Source organism: Ursus maritimus, unplaced genomic scaffold (genome assembly GCF_017311325.1).
Source record: "Ursus maritimus isolate PB19 unplaced genomic scaffold, ASM1731132v1 scaffold_12, whole genome shotgun sequence".
In the NCBI taxonomy this organism is placed as follows: domain Eukaryota; kingdom Metazoa; phylum Chordata; class Mammalia; order Carnivora; family Ursidae; genus Ursus; species Ursus maritimus.
Window position 1 is genome coordinate 18,822,006 of NW_024423564.1, and position 21,487 is coordinate 18,843,492.

The following is a 21,487-nucleotide window of genomic DNA, read 5'->3' on the forward strand; positions in this document are numbered from 1 at the left end:
CACTAGTATGAATTTAAAACTCTTAATTCTCAGGGGAAAATCTTTGTTTACAGTGGAGGATAATTATGTGAATACTCTACTGGGTTGAAGTTGTTTCTAGATTGTTAAGATTTTTGTATACATAAGTATGATTGTTCAATGGGGACATGGTTGGAGAGATCTGCTTTAAGGGTGTGCACATGTGAATATGAATGTGTATATGATTATTGAAATAGTTTTCACTAATGTTTAAGAAATAAGAGAAGAGGGGCACCTGGGTGGCTTAATCGTTAAGCATCTGCCTTTGGCTCAGGGCGTGATCCCGGCGTTTTGGGATCGAGCCCCGCATCAGGCTCCTCCGCTGGGAGTATGCTTCTTCCTCTCCCACTCCCCCTGCTTGTGTTCCCTCTCTCGCTGGCTGTCTCTCTCTCTGTCAAATAAATAAATAAAATCTTAAAAAAAAAAGAAGAAATAAGAGAAGGAAGTTCTAGAGCCAGACAGCCTAGGCTCAAAGTTTGAGTCCCTTACTAATGTTTATTTGATTTTACAAAACTAATTTAAATTTTCTCTCTCTACTTTGTCATCTGTAAAATCAAGATAAAAGTAACAGTACCTCAAAGTATTATTATTAGCATATTTTTTACTTAATATATTAAAAATGTTTAAACAGTGTAATTTATATAGTAAGCTCTCAATAAATGTTATTGTTCCTCCTCTTCCTATTAGTGTTGCTATTATTTCCATTATTATTATTATGTAGGGCTTATGTATTCTAGTTATTCACAAGTCGCATTGTAATATGACTGATCTGATTCAGATATTTATGTATCTTCCTAGTCTTGACTAGGCATTTGCTTTTGAAACCCCAGTCTCTTTTTCTCTACCATATTTTTGTAGTTATTTACATGTATTTTACTGGCTTCATAAATTGAACTGTGTAGTTTTCAAATTACATATTTCCCCAAATGCTAATAAGATAAACTGAAATACTGGTCCTGGAGGCTTTGGGGGTTATATGGGTAGTGATTTGATAACTTTATTAGTTATTTGTTCTTATGTAAATCAATTTGGTTATTTACATTTTTCCTGAAAATCAGCATTTCCATATATATTAGCATAATGTGGCAATTATTATGCTCCTTTGTTTAAAAAGCTAATGTAAATATTTTATGAATTCTGAAACAGGTTGGATTTTCTGGGAGATAGAGTTTAGTGTTCCGAATGTTTATTAGGAAGTACCTTTGGAATCAATAGTTGTGGAAGGGACTGGGAGAAAGCATATTTGAGCAGGAGACACAAAGCTGTGATACTGGCCTGAGAGCCTCTGCTGACCTGAGGTGCTCCTGAGGTGAATCTTAGCCCACATTGGATAGTGGGATTTATACTTTTGCCTTGATCAGTCATTGGCTTTGGAGGAAGGGCATAACCATGGGGAAGGAGTCTGAAGGAACCAACAGCTGAAGGCCGTCCGCTGACAGCATGTCCAGTAGCTGGGCAGAACCCTTCCTCGAAGAGGGATATGGATGATGCATCTCCAACCTGTCACAGACCCTGTTTACAATCATTCATTTCTCTTTCTTGTTATTTTTAAGTAAATACCAGGGGATTCTTAGAGCATTTGTCTATACCATTTTAAAAACTGCTTTTATTTGTGCTTTGCTTTTTATTTACAAATTTGTGTAATCTTTTTTTTATCCTAATTTTCACATATTCATGCTTTCCTTGGAGTTTATTTTTTAATGATTTTTCTGACTGAGTTGAATATCTAGTTAGTTTATATCATTCTATTTCTTTGCATCTGAGTATAGCTTTGCTTGCAACACAGACTTTGGTGTGGTAGTATTTTCCCTTTCATAGATATTGGAGTAATCAGTTATGTATTATTTTCATTTAGTTTTTGGAAGTATTCTTAATTCTATACAATTCTATACAATGTCACTTTTATAATTTTTAAAAGTTTTTTTGGTAGCATGTTGTATGTGTTCTATAAAAAATTGAAAAAAAGGATTTAGTTTTTTTTAATTGGGGGGAAGAATAGGATAGGAAGTTTGAGGATTATCCATTTTTTTAACCTTGTTAATAAAACTCTTTTATGAGTTTTTTTTTAAATTATTATTGGCCTAAGACTGATAATGGAATTAGAAAAGTGTCTACTGCAAAAGTAAATTTCCTTGTATATTTTATGTGTTTACAATATGAAGATTCAAGATTTTTATAGCTTTGATATGTATCTTTTTATTAATATTAAAACTTTTTTTCTATTTAGTGCTTTAGGTTTGATTTCTATTAAATCAGATGTTAATATCTTTAGTTCTGATTTTCTTGCTTGAATTTGCTTAAATAGGCATCATATAGTTAGATATGGATAAGTACAGAGGTATCTATGATGAGGATGAAATTAACTATAGCGCCCTTAATATCTCATTTAACAGAATTCAAATAAAAAGCATTAAATAGTATAAACAGGATTATTTCACACACAAAAAAACTGCTAATAAATTAAATCTATCTGGAAATACACTGGTCTGAAAAGTTTGGAAACATAGGATAAATTTGCATTTTTAACAATATCTTAATTGCATTTTTCAATATGTACTCAGAATATTTACATTTAGTTTCCAAAAAACATTTTCAGGTGAGTGCCTCTAAATTGAAAACAACAGCTTTAATTGTTAACCTGAATAAAAATACAATAAAAACAATACAGAGTCCAGAAGATTTGGCATTTCAGGGAAAAGAGTCAAATTTAGTTCAAATACCTTCATGTAGGGTGACCTTAATAATGGTAATTCAGAGTTCAAGTAGGTGGATGGCTAAACCCATTAGTTCTTATTGGCTGTAGCTCAGTCTCAATGTTGATCATGCCCATTATATGTAGAATTGTGTTTTCACTCATTTTATGATCTATTTTCTTTCCTTAGGCAGGTACTTTGCCCCTTATTTAGTGGCTTTGGAATTCTTATCTTAATTTTCTGGGTCAGCAGTAACACCTTGTATTTGGATTTTATAACAGTTTTGAGTTAACTTGGTGTGCCTACTTGCTGTCAAGATAAATGCTGCCAAGCAAATATCCAACCCTCAGTAGCTCTCATTGGTTATGCCCATGATCTGTTTTTCAATGATTATATTGTCATTCTTTTCAACTCTACCCTACTTAGGGAGCTCTTTGCCACATCATGGCAGATGAGTGGGTGCTGAGTTTATGCCTTTGAAAAAAGATGACAAAACTGAAAATCTCCAAAATGCATCAGAGGAGATCTTTCTAACATTACTTCCAGGACCTTAAAATCTATGACCAACTGAAAGTCATTTAAATATATCCTAAAATTTTGGACCCAAAAGATAGAAGGAATTTGAAAAGAACCAAGCAATAAGTAGCAAATCCAGCCAAGCAATGAAACACCCCGAGATGGGGCTTGAGGTTTGAAGATTAAAATTAGATAGAAATGATTAATTTATAGTTTAAATCTAGGATATGGTAGCTGTGGAGATCAGTCGTTCTCTCACTAAAGTATGAAGTTCTTGTAATACTAACTATAAAAAGGGTCAGGGGAAATAACTAATAAAAATTAAATCCCATTTCCTAGCCAGATTTTCCTGGCCGAAATCTCATTTTACTCAGCTAAGACTATCACTCCAGTTATCATGGAAAATAGTGATTGGTTCTTTGCTGTATAAATACCTATAACCCATGAAAATTAGAAACAAGTATATAAGGGATGAAGTCATTAAAATCTTTAGGATTGCTTTTTTCATGTGTTTGGAATACTTACGAGAATTGGAAGAATAATCTGATTGACCAAATGGGTCTAATTTAAATATATGTAATTAACTATTTGATTTTAGATGCGTGATTATGGATTTAGCATCATAAAAGAATTTGACAAAGTTTTATATAGTATTGTAGTATTTGAGAAAGCTTAATATCGATGATACTTTTAAATTTAATTTGTTATTATTTGATCTCTACTGGCAAGATTGTATTTATTTGTTAAATAATTTAAATAGCTAAAAAATAGAAAATTTTGGATTTATAAATGTGGTTGTACTTGTTAGGATAGTTTCATTAATTAGTTTTATAGATAGCTGATATAGAAGTTTCCATTGGATTAATCAAATGCTTTTTTTGAGAGTGATATTTAAAATTTGTCAGAGTAATAAGATTTTTAAGTTAGCCTTTGCATTAGTTTTCTGTTGCTAATGTAACAAATTACTGCAAACCCATGATTTAAACAAATACTAATTTATAATCTTTCTGCTCTCAAAGTCAGAAGTCCAAAATGTATTTGAGGCTAAAAGAATGGTGTCAGCAAGTTAGTGTTCTGTCTGGAGGCTCTAGGGAGACTCTGTTTCCTTGAGTTTCCAGCTTCTAGAGGCCACCCATGTTCCTTGGTCTATGGCCCCGGTCTTTATCTTCAAACCAGCATCATAACATCTTCAAATCTCCCTCTTGGACTACAATCCCTATTTCTGTCCTCATATCTCCTTCTCTGACTCCTGCTCCCTCTCTTAAGGACCCTGTGATTACATTGGGCCCACCAGATAATACAGGATTATCTTTTCTTTTTAAGATTCTCCATTTATCACATCTGCAAAGTCCCATTTGCTATGTAATGTAAAATAGCCATAGTTTTTGGAGATTAGGATGTGGATATCTCTTGGTGGGGAGGGGTGGTTTTGAATCTATTACAACCTTAAATATATGGAGGAAAAAAGCTTTTTTGAGTTTATAACTTCAATAAATTTAATATTAATATGAATAATTCAGTTAACTGCAAATTTTCTTTCTGTGCACAAAGACATTTTCAACACCACCAGAAAAACACACCTTAGTGCACTAGGACATTTGCCTTTTATTTGGCTGATTTTCTGTGGTTATATTCTTTGCTGGTGCTAGTTGATTTATGAACAATCATTGTTGATGTTCACTGACCTTGACAAAAAAAAAGTACAGCTTGTAGTAGGATTCCAAGGTCCCATCAGCACTGAATTTTACTTTATCCATATTTTTATTTTTAACCTTTTAGGCATTGATATTCAGTGAAGCTCATAGTGGTAAATTCATTGTATTTAATTACCTCATTTAAAAAAATAAGTGGAGTGTAAGACAAATTTTTTAAACTCAATATATGAGTTCTTTTTTAAAAATTAGAGAATTTAATACCTGTATATGTTAAAATTAGAAAAGCATGTTAAGTAGAATAGTTAGGACTTAGTTCTATAACTTTATTTGATATATTCTGATTTTCTGCTTCTTTAATGTTCTTAGTGTTTTCTGTATTTTCACTATCTAGAGCTGGTTTTGCCATTTGACAGTCAACAAGTCAAATCTACTCCCTTTTAAAATAATTTAGAGAAGTTTGATGGGGGGTCAGGTCTATATTATACTGTACCAATTTGTAAATTTTACATTAAAAAATCAGACTTTCATCTTCTTTCCATAAACACTGAGATCTGGCAATACATCGTGTGAAGCTAAGTAATTTTTGCCTCTTTGGGGGAACAAGGGCACCTAGTTCAAGATCTATGCTCTTCCCCCAACTAGCCTATAGTGCCTCAATTTAACCCATTTTGAGTCCCTGTAGGCACTTGAAGATAGGACTCATGTTTTGTTTACTTTTGTCTTTAACAGTTACTTGGAAGTTAAGCAGTCGGTTTTAAATTTAACTAGTATTTATCTTTAAGGTTATCAAATACCTGCTTGAACACATATTTCTCTAATTATCAAAATGCAGTAAGTTTAGCCTTCTTCAAGTGCAATAAGGAATTCTAAATGCCTGTGTCTCACTTTCCCTGCAATATCCATCAATCTTTGCTATATTAAAATATTAATATGAGAACATTGAGACAATTACTTCAATGGCCTTCTAATGGGTCTGCATTTTTTTTTTTTTTTTTTTTTTAGAGAGAGAGAGTGCCAGTGGTGGGGCAGGGAGGTGAAGAGGGAGAGGGAGAGAGAGAATCGTAAGCAGGCTCCATGCCCAGCATGGGGCACATGGAACCTGTCACAGGGCTGATCTCACAATCCTGAGGTCATGACCTGAGGTGAAATCAAGAGTCTGATGCTTAATCGACTGAGCCACCCAGGCACTCCTCCCTGATGCTTATCTATGTAACTGCAGAGTGATCCCCCCAACTTTATTGAGATACAACTGACATATAATGTTGTGTAATTTTAAGGTGTACACATGATGGTTTGATGTACTTATATATTGCAAAATGATTACTACAGGAAGGTTAGTTAACATCTCCATCAACTCACATAATTATCCTTTCTTTTGGGTGGTGAGAACATTTTAGATCTACTCTCTTAGCCACTTTCAAGTATATAGTATAGGAAGTATTGTTAACTATAGTCACCATGCTGTACATTAGGTCCCCAGAACTCATTCGTCTTATAACTGGAAGTTTGTATCCTTTGACCAACATCTCCTCATTTCCCCCACCCTGTGATAACCACCATTCTATTCTCTTTTTTCAAAGCTAAGTTAGATCCTATCACTCCCCTGCTTATATTTCTGCATTGGTTTTCCAACTGCCATAGAATAAAATCCAAAGTCCTTAATGACTACATTGCCCAGTGCTATGTGAACCCTGGATATTCCACCACTGGAGACTTGAACACTCTCGCTCACGGCGCTTCTCTCACAGTGGCCTCCCTGCTGTTGTTGGAACATGGCAAGGTCTCTCCTACCTCAGTATTTGGAACTTTCCAAAAACTCTTTTCTAGAACTTTTAAAGCCTTGTTCTCAAATTTTGGTCAGGTTTCTGCCCCTTAGAAAGACTTTCTTGAGCCCACCTATCAAAAATTGCAATTGTCTTATGTCCTGGGACCCTCTTCTATTTTCTCAGAGTGCTGATCGCTATCTGACACTCGTTTAACATTTCTCTCATCCATTAGATAGCACCAGCAAAGCAGGGTACAGTATGCCTTGTCTACTCTTATTTCCCCTATATTTAGAAGACTTTCTGTGTATAATAGGTCCACAGTAAATTTTTGTTGAGATTATATGGGTTTGTATTCAATTGTGTTAATCTAATGTCTTTAAATATTCTCAATGCTCAACACCAATATTTTTATTTTTATTTTTATCACTTGAATTGTATCATCGATTCTTTTTTTTTTCCCCAAGAAGAATGCCTAACTGCAGTATTTTCCAAGTTCTTATAACATAGGAATGTCTTCTGTTGCTTTCATAGTAGAACATAAATTGGTTGATGTGGAATATTCAGTTCAAAAAATTTTTCCGTTGAAATTCTGTGTTGTCCTCTGGCATTCAGTTTTGCAGAAGAGAAATTTGAGGACAGCTCAATTTTTGTTCTTTCATAGGTAAACTTTTTGTTTCTGCCTGAGTGCTAATACTTCATTTGGGGTCTTTTATTTCTTTTTCTTTTTTTGCTTTTCTTGAGTTCATGAAGTTAGTCCCTTTATTCATGGACTTGAATAATATTTCAGTTCAGAAAGATTTTAAATCTATTTTTTGATAAGAACTCTTTAGATTTACTCTCAGCATATTTCAAGTATAAAATACAGAATTATTAATTGTAGTCCCATTTTGTACATTAGATCCCCAGAACTTATTCATCTTGTAACTGAAAGTTTGTACCCTTTGACTATTGTCTGCCCATTTCCATCTTCTCTAACCCCCTTGGCAGTCAGCACTTTTACTCACTATTTCTATAAATATAACATTTTTTTAGAGTTCATGTATAAGTAGACTACACTATTGTCTTTCTCTCTCTAGCTTATTTCATTAAGCATAATGCCCTTCAAGTTTATCCATGGTGTCACAAATGACAGAACTTCCTTCTGTTCTATGGCTGAATAATATTACACACACACACACACACACACACACACACACACACACACCACATCACATTTTTTTCCTTTCATCTGTCAATGGATACTTTGGTTGTTTCCGTATCATGACTAGGTGAATAATGCTGCAATGAACATGGCAGTGCAGAGATCTCCTCAAGATAATTTCATTTCCTTTGGGTGTATATCAGAAGTGGGATTGCTGGATCAGATGGTAGTTCAATTTTTAATTTTTTGATGAATCTCCATGCTGTTTTTCATAATGACTGTAAAGTTTACATTTCAATCAGCAGTGCACAAGGATTCCTTTTTCACCAAAACCTTGCTGACATTTATTATCTCTTGTCTTTTGATAATAGACATTCTATATGGTATAAGGCATCTGATAATCTGATTGTACTTTTAATTTGTACTTCCATGATGATTAGTGATGGAGAACATCTTTTTACATACATGTTGGGCATTTTTATGTCTTTGGGAAAATATTCACGTTCTTTGCCATTTTTTATTTGGGTTATTTGTATTTTTTCTATTAATATATTAGAGTTCCTTATATATTTTGGTATTAACCCATTATTGGATATATGGTTTGCAAATATTTTCTCCCATTCTGTAAGTTGCCTTTTCATTTCATTGATGGTTTTTTTGGCTTTGCAGAAACTTTTGAGTTTGATGTTGTCTTACTTGTTTATTTTTGCTTTTGTTACCTGTGTTTTTGGTATCATAGTGAAAAAGACTGATGTCAAGGGACTTATCACCTATGTTTTCTTCTAAGAAACTTATGGTTTCAGATCTTATGTTTAAGCCTTTAATTTATTTTGAGTTGATTTTTGTTTATGGTTTAGGACAAAGGTCCAATTTCATTCTTGCATGCAGATGTTCAGTTTTCCCACCACCGTTTATTGAAGAGTCAGTCCTTTTCCCATTGTGCATTCTTGGTGCCTTTTATTAGTAGTTGATTATACATACATGAGTTTATGTCTTGTCTTTTTATTCTGTTCCATTGATCTTTGTGTCTGTTTTTGCATGAATACAATACTGTTTTGATTTCTGAAGCTTTGTAATATAGTTTGAAATTAAAACTGTGATGCCTCCAGCTTTGCTCTTCTTGCTCAAGATTGCTTTAGGTATTTGGAGTTTTCTGTGGTTCTATACAAAGTTTAGGATTTTTCTCTATTTCTGTGAAAAATGTCATTGAAATTTTTATAGATAGTGCATTGAATCTGTAGATCACTTTGGATACTATGGACATTTTAATAATATTAATTCATCTAATTGACGAAAATGGGCTATATTCCATTTATTTCTGTCTTCTTCAATTTCTTTCATCAATGTCTTACAGTTTTCAGTGTGCACATTTTTGCTTCCTTGGTTAAAATTCTAAGTATTTCATTCTTTGTGATGCTATTGTAAATTGGATTTTTTTTCTATTTATATTTCAAATAGTTCATTGTTAGTACATAGAAATGCAACTAATTTTTTTGTTGATGTTGTAACTGCAATTTTAAGTATGTATTAGTTATAATAGTTTTTTGATGTAGTCTTTAGGGTTTTCTCCATGTAAGATCATGGTATCTGCAAATAATTTTACTTCTTCCTTTCAAATTTGATGCCTTTTCTTTCTTTTTTTTAATCTTTGTTTAATCTCTCTGATAGACATACAGTATTATGTTGAATAGAAGTGGCAGAGGTGGACACCTTTGTCTTGTTCCTAATCTTAAAGGAAAAGCTTTCAGCTTGTCAACATTGAGCATGATATTAGCTGTGGGTTTGTCATATATGGTCTTTATTAGGTTGAAGTACATTTTATCTGTATATAACTTATTGGGAAGGTTTTTTTCTAATCATGAAAGGATGTTGAATTTTGTCAAATACTTTTCCTACCTCTACTGAGATGATCATATGATTTTTATTCTTCATTTGTTGTGTAGTGTGTCACATTTACTGCTTTATGCATGTTGACCTATTCTTGCATCCCAAGGATAAATCCCACTTGATCATGGTGTATAATCCTTTTAATGTACTGTTGAATGCAGTTTGCTAATATTTTTAAAGTATTTTTGCATCTATATTTATCAAGAATATTAGTCTATCATTTTCTTGTCTTGTAGTAGCCTTGTCTGGCTGGCCTCATAAGATGAGTTTGAAAATGTTCCCTTTTTTCAATTTTTTGAAAGAGTTTGAGAAGGATTGGTATTAATTTTTCCTTTGATGTTTGGTAGAGTCCACCAGTGAAGACATCTGGTCCTGGACTATTCTTTGGGAGATTTTTTTGGGGGGGAGAGACATTTTTATTATTGTTTCAATCTCATTACTGTTTATTGATCTGAAGTTTTCTATTTCTTCATGATTCAGTCTTGGTAGAGTGTATGTTTCTAGGAATTTATCCATTTCTTCTAGGTTATCCAATTTGTTGATATATAATTGCTCATAGTAGTTTCTTGTGATCCTTTGTATTTCTGTGGTATTATTTGTAACCTTTAGTTAGATTTAACTAAGAGAATAAAACAGTGAAGACACAAATAAAATCAGAATTTTTTTCTTGTTTAATCTTGAGTTATTGCCTACTGTCATTTTTTCAGAATTTTTGCCAGAGTATACTCATAATTCTCAGGCTTGGTAACTAATTTGTCTTCTATAGGACCTTTTCTTTTATAATTTTATTCTTTTTTAAAAATTCTATTTGGAAAACCAGTAATTCAGTTCTTTGCAGTGAGGATTCTGTTTCTTTTGTCTTTATGTGAACTTTAACTATTTAATTTTTAAAATTCCTTTTCAATTTGTCATTTTTCTTATCAATTCCACTTTAATTCTTTCTCAAAATTATTTTCTTATCAATTATAGCATCTTTTTCATAGAGGCATATCCTTTGCATGTGTTTCAATGGACCGAATAAATATTTTCTAGAATAATTTTTATTTCTATTGGTTATAATTTTCAGAAATATGTATATATTTGGAATATTCAGGGTAATGTTCCTTTTCTTTTATACTATAAAAACTTTTACACAGCTTTGCTGTTTTTATATACAGAAAGATATGGCCAGAAAAATGAGCTCTACTATTTGATCAATGTAAGTGTGCCTTTAGACCCTCTTGCTGTGTCCCTGTGCTAGAAGGTTTTGTTTTGTTTTTGTCTTTTTCTTTTAGAACTGCAGCTGAAGGATGGACAGGTATGTGTCTCATTTCAATGGCTAATCCCTATCATGGATTTTTCTAGGTAGTACTTCTACATTGAGGTGGAATTGTTTCCTTTGCTAAATATAGAGTTCCTCGTTTATGTTCTAACTTCAGATAGAACAGCAGTTCTTCATGTAAATGCTGTATGTAAAGAATACAACTTATATAGATGTTTTTGACAATAATGTATTTCCCCCAGGTCTTCTCATTTGAGTAAATAGCAGCTGCTTATGCTGACAATCTGGGCGTTGTCATTAAATCTCTCTACCTCACACTCAATCTACTTGCCTCTTCATTTATTCTGCCAGTGCTTTCTTGGCCATCTTTCTGTTTCTCAACCTGGCTAAGGCCATTCCTTACAACCTTAGGGATGGAATGCTGATGTCTTGCCACAAAAGGTTTTAAGAAATGTAGTTAAGATATCACAAACAGAAAAATCTAAAAGACAAGATTTGAGAAGAAAGCTCACATGTTTGTTATTTAATATCCATTAACTTACACAGTTATATACAAGGGATAGTAATTAGCAGGCCAATTTACTGTTATCACATACAGTAATTTCCAAACCAACGAAGGGATAAGACTATAAAACCATATGGTATGCATATTATAAGGTAACCTGTTCCATTCTTTTGAGTTGCTATTACTGCTTTTGACACAGCTACAGGAAATAAAAAGGCTACTGGAATGCAGACCAGGAAAAAGTATTCCCACACGGCTTTGCAAAATGAAATCTGCAATCCCTGAGTGAAAACAGATTTCTAAGAACTAAGCTTCTATCCTCTATAGCTGAGATGATTGTTAGAAAATAAAATGCATTTTTGCATTTGATGACATTTTGTAGTTTTTTTTTTAAATATATTAGAGAAAAAGAAAATTGGCATGGAAATTATAATGCAGTACCTAAAGTTTAGTGTGGAAAAACAATAATATTATGACAACATAATGTGGTGTTGGCACTATAGATTGAAGTATTTCATGATATTGTACTTGAAGTACGCCATACTGGCTTTCTTCTCATCATGAAGGGGCAAAATTCCTAATTACTTGGTTACCTATTGCTGTGTAACAACTACCCCAACATGTAATGGCTTAAAATAATAACCATTTTATTTGTGTCTACTTCTGTGGGTCAGGAATTGAGACATGACATGGCAGAGAAAGCATATCTTTGTTCCATGTGATTGCTGGAGTTAAAAGATCCAAGATGGCTTCTCTGGTCACATGTCTTAACTTCAGCTAAGAAAGCTTGAAAAGCTTGGGCTGGCTGTAAAAGTTCATATAGACCTAGGATCTCTGTGCTGGCTATCATCTGGGTTTCCTGGTTTAACTCTCTGTAGTTTCAATGTCTCCCCCTTTTATGGCTCTCTATGACCCATATTGTCTCTGCAACAGAGTGGCTGACATTTAGGGTGAATGCACTGTAGTACATAAGGTTTAGGCCTAAAACTAGCACAGAGTCACTTTCATTGCATTTTATTGGTTAAAGCAATAAAAAAATCATAGGGGACTTCATAATGGTATGAATATCAGGGGGTATGATTTTTTTTTTTTCGAGGATCATCAAAGTAATACTCTTTCAGAATTTACCCTTTAGGGGTGCCTGGGTGGCTCAGTCAGTTGGGCATCTGCCTTTAGTTCGGGTCATGATCCAGGGTCCTAGGATCAGGCCCCATGTTGGGCTCCCTGCTCAGTGGGGAGTCTGCTTCTGCCTCTGCCCCATCCCCCTGCTCGTACTCTCTCTCTCTCACTAAAATAAATAAATAAAATCTTTAAAAAAAATTTACCCTCTTGCCACAATAACTTACAATCAATGCACAACCAAAATATATTCTCTCAAAATGCCCACAGACTCATCTAACTATGACATCAGGTTCAGTCTTATAATCCAACATCTTGTCATCTAAAGCAGATGCAGGTGTGAATGAAAGCTCTTTGACATAGCTTCTCTTACTCTGAAGACCTGTGAATTAAGGAGAAAACATATCTGTCCTCCATACTCCCAAAAGATAGGAGTTTGGGATGGTAAAATTGTAATATTCACTCCCATTTAAAAGATAGGTTAAATAGAGCTAAAATGCTAAGTAGAATTGAGAATATAGTGGAGGCTAAAGGTGCTCCTTTGAGATCCTTTTTTATTGAGGTAGTGCCTCTATCTTCAACGTGCTATGAGTGTTGACTCAAAGCTGTCCAACACTATTGGCTGGCACCTCTGAATGGTACAATATGTATCAGAACCAGTGGATCCCATCATCATGTGTTTTGGGGGAATTTGTACTTTCCGTCCCTGCAATAAATAAACTTTATGGTTTAGATTCAATTCCTAGAAGAGGGACACTTTTACCAGGAGACACAGTAAGAGTGTCAATGCACTTAGAACTATGACTTTCACCTGTTGACTTTGATCTCCTGATGCCAGAATGAAAGAAACAAAAAGGAATTATTATTTTCAGGAGTAATTAAACCCGATCATTATAGGGAGGTAGGACTGCTACAAAATATGGGGGCAAAGAGGAATACATTTGCCACTTATATGATCCATTTGGCATCTATTCCCACTTTAAATTGTTAATAGATGAATATAGCAACTATGATCTGATAAGGGTGTGGTGATTAGGGTCTCAGATTCCTCAGAAAGGGGGGGTCTGTTTTACTATAGTAGATGCTGTTATTGTCTCTCCCAGATCCTGTTTCCCTTATTTCTCCTTCTCCCATGAATGTCCTATTCTCAGGGTCTACTTTTAGGGTAAACAAACTTAGAGGCAGACAAGTCTTGGGTTTAGTCCCAGTTTTGCCAGTTGTTAATTGGATAATTTTATATAATTTACTAGATCAATCTAACCCTGCTTTCTCCTCAATCTCAGAATTAATTTTCTTTAAAATTTTTATAAAGATTAAAGAAATTAATGAAAATAATTTTGCTGGTATAATGGTACAGTTGGAAGAATGGCAGACAGAATAGTTATTCAAAAGTTTCACCTAATATTATGGTTGTATTTTTCTTCTCCCCTAGCTATCCTTGAGCCATGACTTTTTTGGGGGGTTATACATCAAATATTAATTTCACATAGAATTGTTTCTACAAGGAAATGTGCTGAAGCTGATTATCTTTCTATACCCAACCAAAACACTAATCAACAAATGGAAAATACATGGATGTATTCTTGGGAAATATAATTATATTTTTGTTACTGATGTATGCCTCTGTCTCTTTCATCAGACTACAAGCTTCCTTTGTGATGGACCATATATTAATGAGCATTTTAAAAATAATTTGTTTGAAATAAAATGTTTCATATATGTCATATTTAACTTTTGTATTTTGATTTTCACATATATCTCTCTAGACATACACTTCTATATGGATGGAGATTCTATGGATTAACCTTCTTATTGAAGTATATGATTATCTTTTACATTATTTTATCATAATTTTAGGTACCCGAACTTGAATCACTCTGTCTGTCTAATATCTATGTGAAAGAAGACTCATATTTTTAAATATCAACTACTCATCATTTTCAAAACTTTGACAGTAATGATTTGACATGTGTTTTATATGAAATAGTACTACTTAAGTAACTTTTGGACATAAATGGTTTTGTAGATAACTCTAAAATTGAGTTAAATATTAAAAATGGAAATCTTTACCTAAGTAATAGAAATATGACATTACTATTCAGCTCATACCTACCACAAGGCAGAATTTGGACAAGCTTATAGTAATTAATTTAAGCTCTTCTCTCACATTCCAGTTTAACCAAAACACTTTTTGAAAGAAATCTTGCAGTTACATTATGCTGAGTGAATCACAAGCTATTAAAACTGCCCACTAGAAATATAGTAGTTTATATAGAATAGTCAGTTTTTCCCAGTGTCTAAGCCAATTCTTGGAAGTGTCATTAGATTCTTTTGGAAGCTGTAGTAGACTTAATGTTAAATCATCACTTCACTGCAGCAAATGGTATTTACTGTGGCAATTTTTAAAAATTACATCAAAAAAGTCTCATATCATTAACTTGTAAAAGAGTAGCATATAAACCAGAAGCAATTGCTAAGTGGTTAATATTTACTGATTATATATAATGCACATACAATATGTGATATTTGTTTATAATTCATTTGGTAAATAAATACAAATGAATACAACTAAATAAAATTTATGTATTATGAACTAAATATATATATATATATATATAGAGAGAGAGAGAGAGAGAGAGAGAGAGAATTTGAAATGAATGGGATATTTGAAATAAGATTGGGTGAATTGTTAGAAAACATTTGGAATCTTACAAATGGTAACAAAAAGATAAACTCAAGAGAAAATGGGCCAAGTATATGAACAGGTTATACAGAATAAAGTAAAAGGACAACAAACAAAAATATGTTTCAATTGTTAGGGAAATGTAAATTAGAATAAAGTAACACAACATTTTGCATGTTGATTTTGTAAAAATTGAAATGGAAAGGACAAATAATCCTCATAACTAGATAATTTTTAGAAAAATGGGTACTTTCATACATTCTGATGGTAAAATGAATTGCTTTGTTCTTTGAGAAAGTAAACTGCCAATAACTATTAAAATTAAAATCATTGGACTTCCACTCCCAGCTGATACAATAATTGGTACAGGAGTAGACTCCAACCATAAACTAAAAACTAGACAATATATATTAAAACCACTACTTATAGACATTGTGAAACAGACAACCTAATACTTTGATCCCTTTGAAGAAGGGCAACCACACAGGCTACGCACATATGATTTCTGTCTAGAAGCAGTTTTTTTAGACTATGATACACAGAAGTGGAACCCGTGTAGAGGTCTTGCTGGGGCCACAGAATGCATTACAGAGCTTATGAGCAGCTGGAATTTGTGGGGTAAAAGGAGAGATCTGCAAAAAGAACCTCCAAAAATCTGCCCCATGTGTTTGGCTGAATACTGTACCAGACATTGTGATGACAGAGATGTGGGAATTAAAAGACAAAGACTTTAAAACAGATATTAAAATATGCTTATGGATTTAAAAGAAAGGTGGACATATTCAGTGGAAAAATACAGAATATCAGTAAAGAAATGGAATCTATGAGAAAAACTAAAATGAAATTCTGGAACTGAAAAATAGTAGTATTTGAAATGTAAAAACATGGATGAGTTAAAAGCCTGTTGGACTTTTCAAAAAACAAAAACAAAACAGTGACTTTGAAGACAATGCTATAGAAACTGACCAAAGTGAAGTTTGATAAGAACAACAACAACAACAAAAATAGACTTTAAAATATGTAAATCCAGGCACCTGGGTGGCGCAGTCGTTAAGCGGCTGCCTTTGGCTCAGGGCCTGATCCCGGCGTTCTGTGATCGAGTCCCACATCAGCCTCTTCCGCTGGGAGTCTGCTTCTTCCTCTCCCACTCCCCCTGCTGTGTTCCCTCTCTCGCTGGCTGTCTCTCTGTCACAGAAATAAATAAAATCTTAAAAATAAATAAATAAATAAATAAATAAATAAATAAATAAATAAATAAAATATGTAAATCCTCAATGGCCTGGCACAATATCAGGTGGTCTAAGTTACGGGCAGTTGGAGTTCCAGAAGAAGAGATGGAAATGATCTAGAGTAGGTATCAATTACTTACAACAAGAAGACTTATCTGGAGATTTGATTGTATAGTTACTTATCTTCTAGAAAAATAGAGAGATAAAATGTCTCTCAGCTGTGTAGAAAATAAAATAGTTTGTGAAACCAGATTCCACTTTCACATATACCAGGAACTCTAATCATACAAAATACTTAACGATTTTAAAACACCCTGTACATTTTATTTCTTTGTACCATTACATATGTTTCCCTTATCTTCTCTGAGAAATTTATTTACATTTCAAGATGTAGTTCTAAATATTGAGAACAAGCAATATTTGGTAAATCAGCATGTTTTTATCAATTTTATTATTGAAATAAAATTTCTCAAACATATGATTATAGGGGCACCTAGGTGGCTCAGTTGGTTAAGCTTCCAGCTCTTGGTTAAGGTTTAGGCCATGATCTTGGAGGTCCTGGGATCTAGCCCCACAGCTGGCTCCCCGCTCAACAGGGATTCTTCTTGTCTCCCATTCTCTCTGCCCCTCCCCCAGCTTGTGCTCTCTCTTCCTCTAAAATAAATGAATAAATCTTTTAAAAAATATATGGTTACAACTGTCCGTCGAGATAAATAATAATAAGCAATCAACAATTTAGTAGATAAAATAGTTGCAGATGGTCATTAACACAGGATCTTTGGGGTAGGTTAAAAAAATGGCTGTAGTGAGCTGAGGAAAAGCCATGGGCCCGCTGGAGGTAATCAGTTCTAAATTTTTAAATCCAGCATAGCTCCATTATTTACTTGTTTTACTAAAGGTTAATTACTCAACTGGTCAGAATGGGGAAAGAGAAACAGAAAATGATAAAGTTAAATTTAGGAAACAGACCCCAGCCTAAGCTCTTTTTCCATTAAAAAGAAAGTTGTAGTAAACCCACTCAAGAAACACCAACATATATTTAAGTAGGAACTCCTTTTAAAAATGTTACTTTAAGTCTTAAAATCATTTGGTAACACATACTGAATTTATCCAGTCTTTTAGGAGAAAAAATTTTTGGAACCTCACAGAATTAATGCATTATGACATGTGACATTCCTCCCCATTCTGCAAAAATTCAAAATATTGACAAAAAATGAGTTCTCACAAGAAAGGAAACTCAGTCCAATTTTAAGTCTCAAAACCATATATTCAAATAAATTAATTTATGAATTCAACTGTCGGTTCAATCTCTCAATTGCTGCTTTTAGCTTGTCTGGGAGTGTGTTAACTGTGCTGTTTATTTTCATGTGAAGGACAAGCTAAATATTCAAACTACTATCATTTCCCAGAAAAAAAAAGAATATGAAATGGTGAATAATGAATAAGAGTCTAAATGCAGTAAACCTTAGGACAGAAACATTTGCTCTCCACAAATAAAGACGGTAAATGTGGTAGACTATGTATATATGGAACAACAGTTCTTTCAAAGTTTGCACACGTCCCTCTCTCTACTTTCATGAATAGTTTCATTCATTTCAGTGTGACCTGTTTGTATGTGTGCATGTGTGTGTGAGTTCTGGAAGGCCAGTCTGTTCTACCTAAGTCCAGCTGCATGTAGCAAATGTTTTGAGATGTCTAAATTTGTATAATTCCATTCAGTACTTTGTAATGAAATAATTCAGCCCAATGTGTGAAAACAGGAATAGAGGAAAAAAAGCAAATAAATCATTATAGGAATTCTATTCAAACTAAAATATAAAATAATAGATGATGGCAAGAGAGAGATATATTAAGATTAATGTTTTATTCTCATTTTAATGAAAAATATAAAATATCACACTTTAACACTTAAGACAAGAAAGGTCTGTGAGGAAGTGAGCAGATAAACCGGATATTTCCCAGCTCACATATTCTATCAAGAGACTAAAGCTCATGTGTAAACAACTTAATTTGCTTCTTCTTTACACTGTGATGCATTAGTCATTATATGAAGCCTTTAAATCATACTTTAATTTTTATGATTATATAAAAAAGAGCAAGCTAACATAAAAAATGAACAGGAGAATTGTGTAGTTTAGTGTAAATAATAGGTTAGCTATTTAAATTTTTGTTATTTTATTATGTTTACATGACAAGAATAATATTAAAAATTAAAATCTATAAGCAAGAAAATTTTCTAAATTATGTATCAGAATTTTGAAGCACAAATGGATAGAACTAAGATGTCCCCAATGTTCTAGTCATGACAGTGTGGTGGTCTTTGGGGAGGTACTCCTCAAGGTTGGAACTCAACTTTTCATTATAAATTAAAGTTACAGGACTATATTATTTCAAGATCCTTTCTTCTTTGCAATTTTATGTACTATGATTTATTAATAATCATTTTAAGGGAAATACACAAAATATTTATTAGAAAATAAACCTTCAAAAAAATGGTCAACGTTCCAAATATTTGGTTCGTTTAAATCATGCATACAATATTTTAACCAAAATTTTTTTACAAATCTGAGAAACAATTTTATTTTTCCAATATTCCAAATTATTCAGTAGAGAAGTTTCTGTCCTTCTGTCTGTGCTTAACTTGGAAGCTAATTTGAGAAAGCAGAAAAACAAAGTTAAACAGATAAGGCAAATTAGGAAATGCAAATAGCATTAAAGTTTGATGCTATCACAGATATTCTCTTTGAAATTTACACACTCATCGTGTCTGTGTAGGTGTGGCTAGATACGTAGGTGCCAAATTTTATGGAGAATATCTAAGATAAAACTTGTTAAAACTCATTCAAAGAGAAGAGAAAATTTGGCCAGAGGAGATGCCTTCATTTTTTTTTTTTTAAAGATTTTTTATTTATTTATTCGACAGGATAGAGACAGCCAGCGAGAGAGGGAACACAAGCAGGGGGAGTGGGAGAGGAAGAAGCAGGCTCATAGCGGAGGAGCCTGATGTGGGGCTCGATCCCATAACGCCGGGATCACGCCCTGAGCCGAAGGCAGACGCTTAACAGCTGTGCCACCCAGGCGCCCCCATTTTTTTCTTTTTTTACTTGAACTTACAGTAAGAATTGCATTTTACATTAATGATACAGTATACATATGTTGTATTTATGTTTGTGTGTGTGCCTTTCTCTCTATCTATTATGAAGTAGGTTATTTCATTAGCTCTAAATTCACTTTTTAAAAACATATTTTAACAGCTCTGAAATCAGGATATCCTTTATAGGATAAACCATTCAGCAATTGTGACATTGTTGTCTCTGCCAAAGAATGAGTATCAAAGCTTCCAGATTGCAAATCAGTGACTCTGAGAAGGATCCTAAAGATAATAGTGGAGGATCCTATACATAATGTTGCATGAACAACGGTCTTGAAGGCACAGAAGATGATGTTCATGTGGGAAAATAAAGACATCTATTACTCTCAGTAGAAAACTAATTTAAAATATCAAGCCTTTGCAATCATATGCAGCAAACCCTAGAATATAAATACAATATGTTCAATTCTTCAAGGAAGGTTTCTTTTATATATCTGTCCAATAGGGTAGCTACTAGCCACATATGGCTACAGATGTCCTGAAATGTGGCTAACAGGAATTAAAATGTGCTCTACGTGTAAAATATACACTGGATTTAAAAAGCAGTATTAAAAAATGTAAACAATCTCACTAATTTTTAAATATGATTTCATGTTGAAATGAAAATATATATTTGCATCACATAAAGTATATTATTAATATCAATTCCACTTGCTTTTAGCTGTTTAAATGTGGCTACTATACATTTTTTAAATTACATGTATGGTTTGCCTTACATTGCTTTGGTTGGTGTTGGCTGATATTTGGGTAACAATAATAAGAGGGGCTCGTGGACTCTCTGTGCTTTTCAATATGTCTGGCCCTTCCTTGAGATAAAAACTATAGGTGAAAATCTGCTTTTTGTGAAGAAAAGTACAGGACAAATAATAGATTAATTACCTCAATGCCATTATTCCCTCTTACTGTTTACATATTTGTAGGTATCCAATGCTAATGTGACATTAGCTGCACAAAAAACAGGCGCATGCTGAGAAGTTGCATGAAAGGAGAATGAGCCTGGCATCTTGAAGAGCTGTGCTCACTTACGTTTGAAAACCGATACTGGAAATTAATAATAAATTTGAGTAGGCAAATCAACAAGTAGTAGGCAAATGGATAAAATTGCTTTGGTGGCGTGGGTCTTGGGATCTCCCTATTCCCATTTTATGCAATTGTTTAGAAATAAAGCGGTGTTCAAAATTAATATTTTATGAAATAGTTTTTACCTTAAAGAAGTATTAGTAAATAAATAATTCTGGCAAAATAATTTTTCCATATGATGCTAAAGTATTAAATTTTAGAAACTGTTCAGAGCATAGAAAGAAATGAACTCCAGAAAAAAAAGTGATATAGTCAACTCCTCCAGAGGAAAAGTATACTTTATATGTTTTAGGAAAATTGTGCCTTCAAAACTGGTACCCTACAGTTTTTCCCAAATGCCTGTATATCTTGAAATATGTCTAGTCAATGGTAAGAAACCAAATTGAGCAGTTTAGACCACCATTAAAACAAATGTACTTAAAAAAGTGACTTAGTTGCTAATTTTTTCCCAGTTTATCATAATCATGGAAGATAATAAAACAATGTAGAGAGCACCAATAGTGTAGAAGAGAAAAAGCTCCACATATTTCCTGCTGTATTTTGCAAAATTGATAGTCTTGTTCCATGAAAATTTAAATGTTATGTTTAATTTTGATAATTATTTTGATACAACTTTGGTTTGGAGGAATATCATTTGTTTTCTAGTGTGCATGGAAGTTCTTAAAAACAAATTAACTTAGTGGAATAATTACATTCATGAGGGGAATCACTTATACCATGATGTATTTCTCTAATTTACATCTACTCTGTAAAACTCTCCTTCACAGAAACTGTAAAGCCTCC